General features: G+C 35.9%; 1 pseudogene; it reads left to right on the top strand.

Moving 5' to 3' along the window:
• Positions 1 to 1,222: 1,222 nt before the first annotated feature.
• LOC142632886 (putative inactive receptor kinase At4g23740) lies at positions 1,223 to 12,066 on the top strand (annotated as a pseudogene).
• The last annotated feature ends 221 nt before the right edge of the window (positions 12,067 to 12,287 follow it).

Genomic DNA, 12,287 nt, shown 5'->3' with positions numbered 1-12,287 from the left:
ACTACCAGGTTTGCTTACCGATTGGCTAAGCAAGGGGAGGAACCTGTCATGCAATTCCATGGACAATGGATTTGGAAATTAGATATTTTACCGAGAATTTCAAATTTTCTTTGGCTATGTTTGCATGGGAGTGCTCCAGTGAAGGATGTTCTTGCGGCAAGAGGCATCAATTGTGACAAGGTATGTCCTTTGTGTAGAGATCAGGATGAAACCATTGTCCATATCCTCCGTGATTGTGTATATGCTCATGATGTTTGAAGGAAAGTGGAGGTTCCTCCATCCCTTGTCAATTCCTTTTTTGCTAACTTTGATGAGTGGCTGAAACAAAACTATTTGAGTGTTGTCAGACACAAAAGGGTCCACTCCTTGGTGCTTTATTTTTCTGTTCACTGTTTGGAATTTGTGGAAAAATAGGAATAAAGTTGTTTCTGAAAACTCTATTCCAAATACTAGGCTGGATAAGGTGTGTTGTGGCCAAGCTGTGGAGTATTTTTACTGTACAAGTAAAGCTAAACATGTTACTAGCAGGGTTGTTATCCCTATTAAATGGCATAAGCCCAGTTTGGGTTGGCACAAGCTCAACACAGATGGAGCATCACTTGGGAACCCAGGTAAAGCTGGTGGTGGAGGATTAATTAGAAATAGTGATGGGATGTGGCTTAGAGGGTACTCAAGATCAATTGGGTACACTCTAAGAGCACTTGCAGCAGTGGAGCTAAATAGCTATATAGCTATTTTAGCTCCACCAAAACACCAAAAAGAAGCATGCAGCAGTGGAGCTAAATCTATATTTTTTTAGCTCATTGCTATAGTGCACATCTATAGATAGATGTGCACTGTTCATGAGAGCTAAAAAAAATTAATTTTTTATTTTGTGTTCACATTACCTTTTTATTGTGGTGTTTTTATTGTAGTGAGATGTATTATTTTTTTTGTAGTAGATATATTATTTTATTGTGATGTTTATATTATTTTATTGTGTTGAAAGCTAAAATAGATCCACTGCTGCAGCATGTGTGTAGGTAAAATAGATAAAGTAACTTTTGGTGGAGCTAAATTGCTAAATTTTTAGCTCCACTGCTGTGGATGCTCTTACTAGCAGGGTTGTTATCCCTATTAAATGGCATAAGCCCAGTTTGGGTTGGCACAAGCTCAACACAGATGGAGCATCACTTGGGAACCCTAGGTAAAGCTAGTGGTGGAGGATTAATTAGAAATAGTGATGGGATGTGGCTTAGAGGGTACTCAAGATCAATTGGGTACACTACAAGTTATGGCTAAGTTGTGGGCCTTGAGGGATGGGCTATCTCTTGCCATTCAGTTGGGAATTAGAAACTTGGAAGTGGAGCTTGATGCCAAGGTAATTGTGGAGATGTTAAAGAATGCTGACAACTCTAATAAAACCTTTTCTTCATTGCTTCTTGATTGCAGATCACTCATGGCAAGTCTCACACAGGTTCGGGTAGCTCATGTGTTTAGAGAGGCGAACAGGTGTGTGGACTATATGGCAAAGAATGGGTGCTACATGAGGGAGGATTTTGTTGTTTTTTATGTTTCCCCCCCTAATGAACTAGATAATCTACTTGTATTTGATAGAAATGGGTTGTACTGTTAAAGGCAGGTAGCCTCAACTTTGGCCTCTGTGGCCAGATTGTAATTTCTTTTGTTGTTGTTAATATCATGCCAATTGACCCAAAAAAAAAAAAAAAAACCCAAACCTTGTAGAATAAAAATGTAATCTTCTTTTTCACCTTTATAAGGTTTACTTGGGGAAGAGGGGAGGTTGTTAAATGTTAAGTGTAGATAAGGGCTTTGACCACCATAATTAAAGCGTTTTTTTTTTTTTTTTGGAGATAAAGCCTGAAGTAAATAGATGGATGGTACTGGACCATAAGAGCGTTGTGTTTACTTTTGAGTTTCGATTAAAAAATGTAAAATAGGAACTGTGATATGTAAAGGACATCACGGTATGGTATATACATCCACGGAAGAATTATCTTAAGGAGCAGTTGTATGTAATCGAGTAGTCTTCCTAAAGTAGTGGTGGATTAAGTCCAAGAATAAAGAAGTAATGGTGGATTAAGTCCAAAAATAAAGAAGTAATGGTGGATTGGGGTTAGGGAAATGTTATCTATCAACTCATCATGGCTAGGGGTGTGCATGGTGATAGGCCAAAAACGTATTGACCTCTTATGATAAATTAAGTTGATTAATTAGCCAAATTATTAATTGATCAAGTTAACATACAAAGCACGTGGTAGCACAAACAAATCACCAATTAAACTAAGTATGCAACAGAAAATAAATGACACGGTGATTTGTTTATGAATGGGGAAAACCTACATGGTAAAAACTCCACCGGGTGATTTTAAGGTCACCACTCTCAAAATTCCACTATTATCACACCAAGCGGTTACAAGTAAAGGAATCCCAAGTACCATACCAACCTATACTTGAACCCATACCAACCTATAGTTGAACCCTTACCCCAATACTCAATTGGACTTATTCTGTAGTGACAATTTCTCCTTTCAATGCACGGCTCCCAAGTACTTGATTAACCAATTGCGCGGATCCCAATACGTGACTTACTCCTTTGTACGAATCCTAGTACATGACTAACTTCACAGCAACCCTTTGATTGTTGTAGTTGATTTGTAGCAGCTTTACATAGAAACACCAATAAGATCTTCAATATTAATGCAAGAGATTTTGCTTGGTTACAAAACCCAAAAGCGTACAAGAAACGTAGCAAGAACTCTTTCTTCTGTAGAAGGAGGTTAGAATTTCAAAAAGAAAACCTTATGAAGCTCTCTAGGGTTGGGTTTTTCTTTTTCCACCTCCTTTAAATAAGAGCTTTAATGGGCTCTCCTATTCCAAATAGATTTACACAAACCTTGGGTTTTCCTAGTCCAATAAGAATTATACAAACCCATAAACAAATAGTCTTTTAGAGTAAAAACGTTGTTTGCTATAAACTAAATCTAGTAAGCTCGATTGATCGGGACATCTGTCGAGTTTTAATGAATCTCAACAAATCGAGCTTCTGTCGAGGAGGTATCGAGACTTGCAGTTTGCACTTTTCTTGAGCAGTTCTTAAGTAATCTTTCATGTCTTCAATTTAACCACTTGTACTGATCATCTTGAACCTACTTAGACTTACCCAAATACAAATAAAGTGCGTTTTGTCAAAGAATATACCAATTACATAAAAATATGTCCTCAACAATCTCTCCCTTTGGCAATCCGTGACAAAGCCACAAGAGTACATTGAATGTCCTAGAATACATTCTACTCAAGAATAAATAAGCCTAGTCTAAAGGATCTAAACCTTGGAAGTTGCAGCAAGAAGAAGGTTCGGAATTTTGACTTGACTTTAACTTGTCTTTCCTGAAAGGCACTAAACAAAACACATCAAGGTACCATGTGGAAAACAATGACAAGTTAAATAAACAAGAAATATGTGTATAAAAAGAGAAAAGAAACAACACATGTGAGATAAAGAGTGAAACACATACATCATCACATATAACACTTGATAAGCATCATGTATGTAAAAATGGTTACAAAACCAAAAGATACACAATACAAATATATATCAATATCAATGTGTATTAAACTAACTCTCCCCATAAGTTAGTTACAACAAAAACTTTCCTCCCTTTAACATGAAGTTCTCCCCCCTAAGTCTATTACTCCCCCTGAGGAATGACATTCAATTCTCAAATTTCTCTCCCTTTTTAACACGATTATCAAAGGGTATAAAAAGCCAAAAGACTTGACCGGAGATAGATAGAAAACTAATACAGAGGGAATGAGAAGAATAAGGAACCATAGACTTTCAAGAAAAAGAAAAACAAGATGCTATGGACATAAAGGAAAAAAAATGCAAAATAAAGATAAATGAAATGCATGCAAGGGTATCTTGATCGATCGAGAGGTGTCGAGAAACTATCGAGCATACCTCAATGGATCGAATAGCTATTGAAAAGTTATCGAGGAGACAGGAGATATCTCGATCAATCCACCTAGCTATCGAAAGGTGTCAAGATTGTGATAAGATGCAACATAAGAGCTTGATAGATAAGACAGGTGTTGGGGAGGTGTCGAGCCAGCTTTTAAAAGCAGTTTTTTTAGAAGATAAAAACACAGACATGAATGCAATCACGTATGCAACTCAACCAATGATCCAATCAACATATTATACTCTCAAAATAATCTTTCAACAACAATCTTAAGCACATGGATCCCAAAACACACACTCACACACTAAACAGGTTTAACCGATTTTATATTTCAAAAACAAGTCAAGACAGTTTAATGAGCATACATCAACGCATATAAACCTTGTGATGGCTAAATCACATTGTACTTGCACATGTATCAAGAGTAACAAAGAATATTACGTGTTATGTGTGAAAACATCGCAAGATTGCATAAGTGTCTCTATGTTATGACGATTTGAGATATGAGAAAATCACTTTAACTTATACACAATCATAACTGTTTGATGGGGACTATCACCTTTGAGGTACATTCTATAACTCTCACATTTCCTAGAAAACACGCTTGCAATCATGTTTAAAGCATTTTTGATCTTTTTGCTTTTATTTTCTTTGCATATTTTCTTTTTATTAAGCAAATCATGCATGGATATACAAAGAAGAGAAAAGAAATACCCAATTATGTTAAGCCTTTTGACATTGCACTTTTGCTATGCCGAAGCATACAGATGTCATTGACATTGCACTTTTGCTATGCCGAAACATACAGATGTCATATCATGATTGGCGGGCAACAGTGGTGAGATGATTATTTATACCTTTCTCTTAGGATTTTCTAATCCTACCCGTCAAAAATAGTGATACGAGTGTTAAGTACAAGAGATCACTTAACCTTACTCATCACAAACAAAAAGCCACAAAACTCACTTGCTTAGTTATGCATAGGAATGCTCATCTAAGCTACAAGAGATACAAAGTTTAGAAAACTCTATTTCAAAGACCATTTTAAGGTTCACAAGAACCGATGTACACAAACACACACTGTTTTTGTATTTTTAAAAATTTTTCCTTTTTATTTTTATTTTGAAAACAAAATAAATCAAAACTGAAAACAAACAAACAAAAACACGTTAAACAAAGCAAAGCAATGCATAAAAGAAAGATGCATATGCATGAAAGCAAGAAAGGAAAAAAAATGCAGATGCATGAAAACATGATTTAAAAGCAGATAAGAAATCAAGCAAAGAGAGTCCTACTGTAGATAGAAAGAATTAAAGCAGAGGACAAACAGAAAAGACAATTAAGTCTTAGGATCCTTTCTCACCCACACAGCATAAGTCTTTGACCGTGAAGATGAAAAAGCACGTGTCCTAGTATGACTACTAAAGGATATAGAGGAATTAGAATTCCCCTGAAATTGAGTTAAAAAGCTCAAAACTTTTTATAACTCACCAAGAATAGGTACAAAGCCTTTAGACAAAGGATGAGACCTATTAGACACTCACTTATGAGGAAACAACATGTAACAATTAGGCCGAGTGTGACCGGAAGCACCACAATAGTGACAAACATGAGTAGTTTTAGAGCTATTCGGCTTCCTAGAAGGAGGTCTAACCTTAGAAGTTGATAGAGACCTCAACTTCGGACAATTTGGCCTAATATGACCAACAATATGACAATGATGACAAGTGAGAATAAATTTAGAATTTTTATTCAACCTAGGAGGAGTTTTAGACATAGGTTTAGAAACTTCAGCGTTAACATCAAATTGTTTACCTTTGTCTATCTTATCAATATCAGCCTTCAACTCTTCTTTATTCCTTTGAAATGGAGGAATATAAAAATCTTTTTCTTTTGAGTTAGGCTCAACAACAAATTTGACATTAGTTAATTTTTCAACTTCAGTTTTAAATTCAACTAGTTGCTCTTCCAAACTCTTAATTTTGTCCACCTGAGATAAAATTTGATTTTTAAAATTCTTGTTCAAATTATTGGCTTCATTTAATTTTGCAATCAAATTATCTTTTTCAAGCTTGACCTTTTTAAATTTAGCTTTTAATTTTGTAGAACATTCAAGAGATTTCATACAAAAATTATAAAGCTTGCAATAGGCATCATGAATATCATCATCATCATTCGACACAAGATCATGCAAATCAAAACAATCAAGAATTTCCATGACAACAGGGGTCAATGAATCACACAGTAAAGATTAAAACCTAATCAGAGTGTGCCTGCTCTGATACCACTTGATAGGCCAAAAACGTATTGACCTCTTGTGATGAATATAGTTGATTAATTAGCTAAGTTATTAATTAATCAAGTTAACATGCAAAGCGCGTGATAGCACAAACAAATCACCAATTAAACTAAGTATGCAAGGAAAAATAAATGACATGGTGATTTGTTTACAAATGGGAAAACCTACACAGCAAAAACTCCACCGGGTGATTTTAAGGTCACTACTCCCAAAATTCCACTATTATCACAACAAGCAGTTACAAGTAAAAGAATCTCAAGTACCTTACCAACTTACAGTTGAACCCTTACCCCAACACCCAATTGGACTTATTTTGTAGTGACAATTTCTCCTTTTAATGCATAACTCCTAAGTACGTGACTAACCAATTGCGCGGATCCCAGTACGCGACTTACTCCTTTGGACGAATCCCGTACGTGACTAACATCACAGCAACCCTTTGATTGTTGTAGTTGATTTGCAGCAGCTTCACATAGAAACACCAATAAGATCTTCAATGTTGGTGCAAAAGACTTTGCTTGGTTACAAAACCCAAAAGCGTACAAGAAACGCAGCAATAACTCTTTTTTCTGTAGAAGGAGGCTAGGGTTTCAAAAAGAAAACCTAATGAAGCTCTCTAGGGTTGAGTTTTTCTTTTTCCACCTCCTTTAAATAGGAGTTTTAATGGGCTCTCCTATTCCAAATAGATTTACACAAACATTGGGCTTTCTTAATCCAATAAGAATTATACAAACCCATAAACAAATAGCCTTTTAGAGTAAAAACGTTGCTAGCTATAAACTGAATCCCGTAAGCTCGATCGATCAGAGCATCTATGGAGCTTTAATGAATCTCGACAAATCAAGCTTCTGTCGAGGAGGTATCGAGACCTGCAGTTTGCACTTTTCTTGAGCAATTCTTGAGTAATCTTTCATGTCTTCAATTTAACCACTTGTACTGATCATCTTGAACCTACTTAGACTAACCCAAATACAAGTAAAGTGCGTTTTGTCAAAGGATATGCCAATTACATAAAAATATGTCGCCAACACATGGGCCGAGTTGAGTCGAGTTAAGGAGATTTTTTGACCCAACCTACTATGGTCGGTTAAAAAAAATTCAACCCAACCCAACCCATCACTTAAGTCCAACCCAACTCACATGGGTTGGGTTGGGTCGAGTTGAACCCATGGATTAGACAATTTTTTTTATTACTATTATTATTAAATTAAGTATAAAAAATATAAATATAAATATAAATATATTAAAAAAATCTAAAGATTAGTATCAATGTAGCTTCTTAAAGACAAATAACACTACTGACTAAACAACAAGAGTAAATTACTAGGGTTTGTTTGAACTAATTGGCTTTTATATAGGATATGAAGATTTAGTTATTTTTTAAAAAATTATTAATTATATAATATATATTAAATATATGGGTGGGTTGGGTCGGGTTTGGCGAGTTTGGAATTTTATGACCCAAACCTAACCCAACCCGACCCGCTATCAAAAAACATTTTGTAACCTAACTCAACCACCAAGCCCTAAAAACTGACCCAACCAGGCAGGCTGAGTTGGGTCGAGTCGATTTTGGCAGGTTGGCTGTACACCCCTAATCACGGCAGTTAATTACGAGGAGACAAACCATTGTTTGTTGAATCTGGCTATCCCAACATGACTCCCTCACCTTGCTATCCGTTTGTTGCATTATTTAAAAGACATTAATTATAAGTCGGTCTAGAAAAGATTTTAAGAGAGAGATACTCATTTTGTGTGATTAGGGTTTGTGTAACCAAGTTTTCTTAATTTTACCATATTGGAAAGTTTCAAGTAAATCTGAATATAAGTTGTTGAAAAAGTTAAAGCCATAACACCACCATAGAATTAATTATTGCTGTGAAGTAAACCTTCAAGAAGCTCTTGAAGCTGCTCGAACATTTTAGTCATTACCACGAGTGTGTCATTTGTTAAGGCAATTCATATTTTGAAGAGTCTAGACGATTTGGTGCATGAAGATTTCTTTTTCTCTTTTTTTTTTGTAAGCTATCTACGGGTTGTAGAGTCTAGGTAAAGGTTTTACTCGAATTTGCTTTTTTGGGAAAGTTCCCACCCCAGTGGTTTTTACTTTCAGACTAGTAGTTCCATTAGTTTTTCATACAAGTGGGTCTAAAAGCCCCCGACACCAACTTACAAAGAATAATTTAGTGGTTAATTCACTTTTTTTTGTAAGCTATCTACGGGTTGTAGAGTCTAGGTAAAGGTTTTACTCGATGAATTTGCTTTTTTGGGAAAGTTCCCACCCCAGTGGTTTTTACTTTCAGACTAGTAGTTCCATTAGTTTTTCATACAAGTGGGTCTAAAAGCCCCCGACACCAACTTACAAAGAATAATTTAGTGGTTAATTCACTTTTATACTGCAGTATTTAATGTGATGTTTGATAAGTAATTCATGGATTATTTGCATGCCATTAGTGGGGGCTGAAATGCTTGTAAAGACAAGGATGAATGTGATGTTTGATAAGTAATTCACGGATTATTTACGTGAGATTCATGGGGGATAAAAAACGTGTAAAGGGTAAACATAAGGACAAGATTCACTTTTAGAAATGAAACTAGATAGGGATATGTTGGTTTCACTATGAGATCTTTGTCAAATGCTTTGAATTTCTTGAACTCAATCTGCCCTAAAACCAAAACTGTTAAGTCATTGTGATGGCCTTCTTTATCATTATGTATGATAGTTTTGACTTAATAGAGAGATGCTGGTTTCACTATGAACTAATTTTTGTCAAATGCTTTGAATTTCTTGAACTCCATCTGCCCTAAATCCAAAACTGTCAAGTCATTGTGATGGCCTTCTTTATCATTATGTATGATAGTTTTGACGTGAAAGGTATAAGAGCTTAATGATTATTTTAATCTATATGCTCTATGTGTAAACAGCTTTTTGTTTTTTTTTTTTAAGATAGTTTTAACCTATGTCGTTTGCTCCTGATAATAACTTTTTATCATCAAATTAAGACACTAATCGGTTTTTAGTGTAGGCAGGGATTGAACCTCAGATCTCTTATTCAACCATCAGAAACTTTACCAGTTGAGCTAATTGGAACCCATTATAAACAGTTAATTGGAGATAAATTACACATGTATAATATTGGTTTTGTACATTAAATAAGATCAAACAAAACTATGGTTATGGCCTTTTCACCAAGCCTGATCATTCATTGCTTATTGGATCGTAGTAACTTAATGAAGCTAGTAGTTGTTAGGCGTGAGCTTTTTTGAAATGGTCACCTCCACGAACAATGTCTATTGACTAGGAGAGCATCAAACTTGTTACATAGGATAAAATTATTGTTAGTATAATGTTTCAAGAATAACGATCCATTTTGAATGCAAATGTCTCTTTTTAACAGTTTGTAGCTGCCGGCTGTCTTGGCTCCATATATTCAATTGTGATTCGATTCAAATGGACTATTCTTTAACCATTTAGTGCCAATGCCCATATAAAATTTTCATTGTAAAATCAACCAATTGGCTTCATAACTAATTCCAGCAAGACAGCAAGTACTTGACATTGGAATTTCCTTCTAGTTCCACAATATCTAAATATTCAAAAACTGTCCCATATTAATAACTCCCAAGTTTAACCAACAAGGCCATTCTCTAGACCTGTTTGCATCAAATCTCATATCACAACACAAAAATGAATCAAGTTTCCATCTGGGTGATCTTCATTTCCTTTTTTCTACTCCTCCACATGACAAATTCTGTAGAGGAAGAGGTTAAGACCTCATTTATAAGCTTCCTTGCAAAACTCTCTAACAATAATGCCCAACTTGGTGTCAGTTTAGGTTGGAACTCATCCTTAGATCCCTGTACGAACCATTGGCGTGGTGTTTCCTGTGATCAAAAGAATACTTCTGTGACAAAGCTACTTCTTATTAGCATAAATCTTAATGGAACTCTTGATGCCACTTCTTTTTGTGGCACACGAGCCCTTGCTGCATCTATTGCTGCTCTTTTTTTTAATGGCAACAATATTGGTGGAGGAATCTCAGCTGAATTTGCAAACTGCAAGCAATTTACTCACTTATACTTAAGTGGTAACCAATTTTCTGGAAGCCTTCCCAATTCGTTCGCCATGCTAGGCAATCTGAAAAGACTTGATATTTCACCAAATAAGTTCTCTGGTGACTTGCCAGAGTTGTCCAGAATTTCAAGGCTCACTATGTTCCTTGCTCAAGACAACCAGCTAAGTGGGCAGATACCCAAGTTTGATTTCTCCAATCTTGATCAGTTCAATGTCTCCAACAACAACTTCAGTGGCCCAATTCCAGATGTAGGAGGCCGTTTCTCCAGTAGTAGTTTCTCAGGCAATCCTGAATTATGTGGAAAACCATTGCCAAAAGAATGTCCATCTCTCCCATTAAATGGTGACAACAATTCAAAGAGTAAGTCAAAAGATCAGACTCTTATGTACACAGGCTATGTTGTGTTGGCCTTTGCTTGTCTCGTGTTAATCATTTTCAAGCTGTGCAAATTGAAAAAGAGGAAAGAGAGGGTTGAGGGACTTGAGGCAGTAAACAAGGTAGCAGTAGTTGATGATAGTGTCAGTAAGCTTGCCCCTACATCAACTGAGTACAAATCAAGTGTGAGCAGGTCAGAAAATATAGGTAATTTAAGTGAAAGTACATTGGTTTTAAACTCAATGGTAGTCCTTGAAAGCTCTGTGTTGAATGGGCTTAAATTTGAGGACTTACTCAGTGCTCCAGCCGAGTTGCTTGGAATAGGAAAGCATGGAACCCTCTGTAGTCTATAAGGTCATGTTTGGTAATGGGATGATCCTGGTTGTCAAAAGGATTAAGGACTGGGAAATTTCAAACAATGAGTTTGAGCAGAGGATGAAACTGATTGACCAAGTAAAGCATCGAAATGTACTGCCAGCTCTTGCCTTTTATTGTTCCAAATATGAGAAGCTTTTGGTCTATGAATACCAGCAGAATGGAAGTCTATTCATGCTTCTCCATGGTAAATATCAAAATTGCAATATCAATGTATCTTTTGTGTTAAACGGCATGATTAATAGAATACGTTGCAGTTATGTAGGAAAACTTTTATGAACAAACAGAAACACCCTCTTTCTCCAATTGAACTTGTACAAATCCTTTCTTATATTGGATTGATTGTAACACCCTTATAATAACTTAAAATGCTGTCTTGAAGGCTTCTGAGGTACTATATGTTACATTTCAGGAAACAACCAAGTGGGAGAAACATTTGACTGGGCAAGCAGACTTGGTGTTGCAGCCAGCATTGCCGACGCATTAGCCTTCATGCATCAGGAACTAAAAGAATATGGAATTGTTCATGGTAACTTGAAATTTTCCAACATCTTGATGAATAAGAACATGGAGCCTTGCATAAGTGAATATGGTCTTATGGCTGTGGATAGTGATCAATATGGCTCATCTCTGGCCAATGTTACTGGGACCAGTGCATCCAGAGACTTCAATTGGGAGATTTATGGATTTGGTGTTATTCTTCTAGATCTACTTACTGCAAAAATGGTGGCAGAACAATGGAGTTGACTTAGCAGATTGGGTTCACTCAGTTCTTCAAGAAGAGTGGACTGTTGAAGTCTTTGACAAGTCCCTAATTTCAGAAGGTGCAAGTGAAGAGAGGATGGTAAACTTGCTACAAGTGGCTATAAAATGTGTTCTGCTCTCACCGGAGGGAAGGCCAAGCTTGAACCAAGTTTCTGTCATAATCAACACAATAAAAGAGGAAGAAGAGAGATCAGAGATCTACAACTTTTGAAGCATCACTAGGGTAATACTTTTCCTTTTCAAAGTTGGATCAAACAGAAGAATAATGCTTTTTTTCATGCCTAGATTTCAATGTAGTAGCGAGTGCAGAAGTAGCAGATCTTTGCATGCTACATATTTGTACTTTTCAATCAATAACTTGACAGTAATGCTTGCCTTTTTTTTCTCATATATTAATAATTGTGTTATAAAGCCTATTTGATCATATCCCAA

The sequence above is a fragment of the Castanea sativa genome, chromosome 1 (genome assembly GCF_040712315.1).
Source record: "Castanea sativa cultivar Marrone di Chiusa Pesio chromosome 1, ASM4071231v1".
NCBI lineage: Eukaryota > Viridiplantae > Streptophyta > Magnoliopsida > Fagales > Fagaceae > Castanea > Castanea sativa.
Note: the sequence above shows the minus strand (reverse complement) of the source record. Positions and strands in the feature narration are given on the sequence as shown.